Raw genomic sequence first — 7,380 nt, 5'->3', positions numbered from 1 at the left:
ACGAACGATTCAATAGAAATGACAACCAATGCTAACTTAGAACGCTTTCGAGGAGCGGAAGCTTACGTAAATCAATTAGGGAGACACCGACTAAGGCCAACCAAGTAACGTCGCTAGGTTATAAATTGAATGTTGTATGATGACACGTGCAGGTAGTTTTGTACGTGACATAGATTGTGTATGTAGATTGTTATGAAATAACACGTAAATGTCATGTGATGTGATTGTTATGCCGTATTTTGATGAATTGCTATGCTCTACGTTATGATATATTGTAATGTGATGTATTGTTGGCGTATTCAAAATTTATTATGTGACTGTTACGTTATATGCACGATATGAACTGTTATGTTTGAAAGAATGAAAACGTTATGTTATGACTTGTAAATTGCATAAATGGTATGATATGATTGACATGAAAAACGACAAGTGGAATGAAATACAATCTTGACATTAACATCAAAGTTGTGATATATGATATGTTAAATATCATGAGAAATGGTATGAAAAACATTATGATATGAAAAGTAAGCTAGCGAGGTTGTATTAAAGATAATTAAAATGGAAAGATTTAGGGACCTCATGCATTATTGGAGGATACCCCTATTCTGTCACGATCATTATGTTTGGCATAGTGTTGTCGTGATGGTCGCTACTCCTAACAGGTGTTTGGTATCAACAGCTCCTAGAGTATGTTTGCCCGATTAGAAAGGGGTCCAGGAGGTGTGTGAACTGACTGGTGGGTCCAGACTCGCACATGTGAGCCGTGTGTAGGAAATTAATTACACATCCAAGTTGCCCGTTAGAATGGTCACGGGAGTAAAACAGACTATTATGATAGGTCCCATGTATGCATTTGTATGTCTTTGCATCATAACCTTGATAAGAGGTCACTTACTCAATATTTTTAAAATACTCAAGTCATGTGCTATTATATTTTTCAAGTAAGGCAAGGCGCTCCTGCAAGGTTAATGGTGGCATCACAAACCCCAAAACTGTAGCACATGCATGAGATAGATTCGTATTTAATTTTAGTAGACTATAGGTTAGTATAGGTTAATTACATTTCCATTTAGTAGCAGGTACGTTAGTATAGAGCATTTCAGTGTATTATTTTTCGTTTTAATTTTTCTTTGTACTAGTTTTATTCAAAGGTAATAAATGAAACAGACAAGTTTAAGGTTAATTTCATTCCAAAGTATCAATAGAGTTAATTCCATATTAAATGTTATAATAGGAGTAAGTTAAGTAGAAAATTTATGGTTGTTACAAGATATCCTCATCACTCTTCTTCTACTTCGCTATTAAAACAATGAACAAGTTGTCCTAATAATCAAATTAGAAATGCAGTAGGCGACTGGTTCGCATGAGGTTGAAGAAGTGGTCCATCTCTGTCCGGTTTGGTTCGTGCAGCTTGGTTCGGTTCAATCCATTATTGAAAGGCAACCCAATTCATCCTTCGGCCGAAATCCAACAACCCAGCCCACAACCCCAACACTCCTTTTGGCTCATCCCTGTCGGACATAATTCTAGCATAGTAGCTCACTAGCTCAGCTCATGCGTGTGGCCCATCATCAGCTCATTGCAGCCATTAAATGCGTGCGGCTCATGTGCATTTTCAATCAGCTTGGTCAACGGTAGTCGGCTCGATCAATGGTCCGCTCCTCGGTAATAAATTTTGGTCAATTGGACCTGTTTGACTCAATTTTTCAACCTAATATTGATTTTGAAGTTTGTTTGCTCTAATTTTGTATTGACTTGCCTTGAACCACTGCCATTCATGTAAAACTCGAGAATAAAATTATGTGATGAAGTTTTTTTGTAAGACCCTATTACTCGAGTAAGTTAAGTCGTCTCAAGAGTTCAAAGAATCTAAAATAAAGAGCTTAAGAGACTTAAAGTAACTAAATAAGATTAAGAATTCAAGAAGGATTCTCAATGCCTTGCAAGGATTGACAAAGATACAAATCCTTTGAAAAAAGTTTGAAAAAGAGAACTCCTAAATAATCAATAATTTGTTTTTAGTCTTTAGCTCTCGAATTTTCTAAAATTCAGGAGCTATAATCCATCGATTTCTTTCTAGTCAATTCCTACGTTCTAAATGAAGTTTCAACAAGTTTCATGAACGATTTGAGAGTCGAAAGTATTTCAAACGTATTCCATTAATTCCACCCCCATTAATGGTCGAGCTTTCAAAACTCAACAATGCAATCGGTGGCTAATCCAACTCACCCCATTCACTTTCTAGGATATGAAGGAACATCTTTCATGAAAACCACGGAGGAAAAGGAGCTCATGATCAAGAGTAATCAAAGGAAGTTCTTATCATGTTTGTTTATGATAAATTTGTGGGAAACCCCAAGTTCTTCATATACGATTCTTTAAACTCAAATTAAAGCATACCATTCACTTCGTGTAAATGAGAGGAGAAGGTTTCATGAAGAAATTGTGAGTTGAAGCGGCTTTTAGTTAGCTGCTCAACAAGTCTCGAAGTCTTATAACTTTGGCTATAATTCACGAAAAGATAAAAAAACTCGGTCCCAAATTCTTAATTACAACTCCATCGTTAAGTAAGGCTGTAGGATGTCATTTTTAGGGGTACCAATGGCAGGCATGCACGTCTTCTTCTCCTATTTTGAGGAAGATGATAATGCGTACTGGCCAACTCAACCAAATCATGACTCTCACTTAGGTTTTCTTTAATTTAGCCCCTTCCAAATCGATTCTCTTGCATTTCCTCATGGTTTCAAAAATTAGACTCTCCAAGAAACCTACCAAAAAATTTGGAGAAATGCATGAATTAAAAGTTACGAACTTCCAAACATCATAAAAGAGGTAAGTAACTAAACTGAAATTTTCTAAAGTTATACAAGTACGAATCACTTCGATTTCAAAATTAACTAAGATTTTAAGGAATATGGAAGAATTAAATAGAGAACCTTGAGTTAAGAACCTAAATGGAAGCCTTTTGCCCGGGAATCGAGTAACATTAAAATAATTCAGTAATTGGACTTTGTTGGTCATGAATTTTATAGGTAGAAAGAGTAAGATGATATGTTAAGAATATATATGAATTTTGGTGGTCATTGGAGTTTGTTTAGAGGTTGAATCAAGGGTAAGTGTATAATGATCAAAATGACCCTACATGCCTAAATGCCAAGATCATATATGACCTATTTTCAATGGTGCAACACATTCATGTTCCGGAGTTCAGTCTCATTCATGTTTCATTTGATTTGGTTTTGCTATCGATACTGCTAATACCACTGAAGGGCGGCAGGCAAAGCTACAAGGATCTCATGTGGCTTTCTTTGTTCTCATGTCAGAGTGAGGGGCCTTATCCATCCGCCAATAGAGCCGGCTTTTAGTGAAGATCCATAGCCAGGGAAGTCTCTTTCCGAAAGATGAAATCATTAACGGGGAAACGACGGGAAAAGAGAAGGAACTCAGTATGACCTTTAGCTCGTTGGAAGGAATTCGTAGCGGCATTTACAGTGAAGTAGGATGCTTCGATTCTCTTAGCGAATTGAAACATCTGAGTAGCTAAAGGAAGGAAAATCAATCGAGACCCCGTTAGTAGCAACGAGCGAGAGCGGATTGGGGGTTTGAAGAAAAAGGGAGAGTCAGTGAATTTCATATGCTCGTTATAAGTTGTTGGAGGGCTAAACCAAAAGTTAAGGATAAAAATTATCAAAATGTCCCTAGAACTTTTTAAAGATATTTTAAGGTCCAAACACCCTCCAAATGTTTTAGATTTTAAGTATGACATATATATAAGAAGAAAAAAAGTTTACTCAAGATTTCAAGATATTTAGATTAAGTTTAGAACCTAAACTACCACTAGTGTGGTAAATGACCTAAATACTCCTATAACGACTCTAAGATGTTTTCAAGTTCCTAAAGAACATCTAATGTTATGAAACCTTATGTTATGAAACCTTATAAGAGACTTATGTATGAACTTGGAAATAATTATGCAGGATCTCATGGGAACTAGAACATGTTTATGGTGTAAGCCAAGACTTAAGGAAAATGACGATGCTACCCTTAATAAGCATTCATGATATTTCTATAACGTGAAGGAACAATGTTATGGTCTTTATATGCTATGAATGACTTATACATGTTATTGGGAAATGTTCATGGCTTATGAACTAAGATTAGGGTTTAAACGACATGATTGTGCCTTAGATGCGCCTAACCACGTGCTCCACGTGTCGCGCAATTAGCGTGCATACTCCCTCCTAGCACGGCGCTACCCATGCGTGAAGCTGCACGTAAGCTTCCTTCTGGCATGCATGAAGGTGCGTGATGAGGTTAGTTTTGTTTGCCCCTTTGACTGTTTTGTTGCCTCCATTTTGATACTGTCATTACCATGACATGAATTAGAACCCAAGAAATTTGAAAAAAATAAAATTGACGCTCCTAACATGCGAAAAAGTTAGCTTCAAAAGGCGTGCATCATCCATATAAGTAACCATTCAAACTTTTCTCAAGTAATGCTTGTAGGGATCACTAGAATGTGCGAGCATACAAATTGTAATAGAAAATTATCAAAATACCCTTAGGAAGAAAGTCTAAAATGCATCCTGATTTTAATTTGTTTATGCTTTGTTAGAATAGAAGATAAGATGTTTTGTTCTGCGCTTCCGGAGATTAATGGATGTTAACTCCCCATTGAGCTTGTATGAATACGTAATATAGCATGTTTAACTCAAAGGGATTGATTGTTTGCTCTCCCTGTATAGCGTATTTATCTACAAAAAGCTAGGACCATGGCACTATAATTAGGTTGGCCAGACGATGACCTAGGTCAAGACGCCTCTCGTAGACTAAGCATCTTAGAATGGTGGTAGAGGGTCTAGACCCTAATTCTTCTAGACTAAGAAAGACTCGATGAGTCAAAATAGAAGAATTTGAAGTCAAAAGTTTGAGTTAAGCCACCTATCTATTTTAGGAACCCAGTAGACCTCCTCTACGTTCAGAGATGTCAATGATGATGTTTAAAATATTGTTATGTGCTTTAGACGATCGATAATAATATCTCTCTAACAAACATACACGAGTGAACCAAGTTAAGATTAAGGTGCTACAGCTACAACGGTTAACACGTTGACCAAGGTCAGTATGTTTCCAATAGACCGTGCACTTCGGGATCACGAGAGGTGACCAGAGATCTAAACCTGAGTGTACCAAAAGATTGTATTAGCTCCAAGGAGCTAGTCTCAAGTGTCCTAAAAATGTGATAGCTGTCTGGGACACAGAAGCCCCCATCCCCACCCCCTCTCCCATTAGGGTGACTTTATGGTCATATGGGATAATTTGCCAGCTAACCTCCCATGAATAATGTTCGAACTAGAAAACATAGGATACAAGTCATTCACTGCGTAAACAAAGTAAGCTACCTAAGTCAAAGCACGGAAAGGTTGGAAAACATGTACAGACGAGGTAAGATTCAAATCAAAGATCTGTTCGGAACTTTAAGGCCTCCCTAGATGCTTAAGATGCTCAAATAGCAGTAGAGACAATGCCCAAACTTCCTAGAGTCTATAGTAACAGTCAAAGGTTCTTACTAGGCTAAGTACAATGAGAGCTTACAAATAGGTTACTGTGAATGTTTGATTAATCCATCACACCCAAATGGTGGTGAGAGTTCTCTTATTTATAATCATTTACAGAATACAGAAATAAGGTAAATTACAAATAATAAGAAAATAGCGATAAAAGGAAAGAATAATAAATGAATACAATATATTTGCATTTAATAAAAGGGCAAATATGGTAACCCGTAATGTAAGAAAAATATCTAGATATTTGCCTTATAATGAACGATCAACTATCCTTAACACCCCCCGCAAGCTGAGCGTCGGATTTGAACGAACATGAAGCTTGGATCTGAAAAATTCAAAGAGAGGTCGAGAAATACTCTTTGTGAAGATGTCAGCAACTTGGAGATGAGAGGGTACATATTGTGTACAAAGTTTGCTAGCGATAACAAGTTCTCGAAGGAAATGATAATCTAGTTCAACATGTTTGGCCCGCTTGTGAGAAACAGGATTAGAGCTCAAAAAAATAGCACTTTTGTTGTCACATAAGAGTAAGGGCTGCTGTGAAATAGGGACCTTGAGGTCATGTAAAAGATGCGTAACCCAAAGAAGTTCAGCAGCAATTGTGGCAAGAGCACGATACTCAGATTCACAGCTGGAGCGTGATACAGTAGGTTGCTTTTTGGCACTCCAAGAAATGAGATTGTTACCAAGATAAATAGAATAGCCGGATGTAGAACGACGAGTATCAGGACAACCAGCCCAGTCAGCATCCGAATAAGCGACTAGCGTACTAGGAACAGTGGATGGACGAAAGGTAAGACCAAAGTGGAGTGTTCCTTTGACATAGCGAAGAATACGTTTGACAACAAGAAAGTGATCTGCAGTAGGGGCATGCAAGAATTGACTGACAGAATTGACAGCATAGGCAATATCTGGACGCGTAATAGTCAAGTACTGAAGGGCGCCAACAAGAGATCTGTAGAGAGTAGGATCAGAGAAAGGAGAACCATCAACAGTCAGGTGTTGAGAAACAACCATGGGAGTGTGAACTGGTTTGCTATCGAGCAACTGAGCAAGAGTAAGAATATCTCGAGCATATTTTAACTGACTGATAAAGAGACCATCAGGAGTGGGTGAAGCTTCAAGACCAAGAAAGTAACTGAGAGAACCCAAATCTTTGGTAGCAAACTTAGAATGAAGCTTGCGAGTAAAGCTGTTAATAAGAGATGAGTTGTTGCCGGTAACAATAATGTCATCAACATAAAGAAGCAAATAGATAAGGTTAGATTGCTGATGAAAGACAAAAAGGGACGTGTCAGCGCAACTGCAAGAAAACCCAAGTGTAAGAAGAAATGAGCTAAAACGCTGAAACCAAGCACGAGGATCTTGCTTTAAGCCATAGAGAGCTTTCTTTAATAGACAAACATGCATAGGAAATCGAGGATCAACATACCCAGGAGGTTGTTTCATATGAACACGTTCAATAAGCGTTCCGTTGAGAAAAGCATTCTTGACATCAAGTTGTCGAAGAGGCCATTTATTTGTGACTACAATAGAAAGCACAACACGGACAGTGGTAGCTTTGACAACCGGACTGAAAGTGTCAGTGTAGTCAAGACCAAGAACCTGAGTATAACCTTTGGCAACGAGACGAGCCTTGAAACGCTCGACGGATTCATCGGGCAAATATTTAATACGAAACACCCATTTAGAGCCCATGATGTTGGTGTTGGCAGGGCGAGGAACCAAAGTCCAAGTATCATTTTGTTGTAACGCTCGAATTTCTTCATCCATGGCAGCCACCCAAGCAGGATTCTTAGCCGCAGATTTG

Source organism: Cucurbita maxima, unplaced genomic scaffold, assembly GCF_002738345.1.
Source record: "Cucurbita maxima cultivar Rimu unplaced genomic scaffold, Cmax_1.0 Cma_Scf00089, whole genome shotgun sequence".
Classification (NCBI taxonomy): Eukaryota; Viridiplantae; Streptophyta; class Magnoliopsida; order Cucurbitales; family Cucurbitaceae; genus Cucurbita; species Cucurbita maxima.
Note: the sequence above shows the minus strand (reverse complement) of the source record.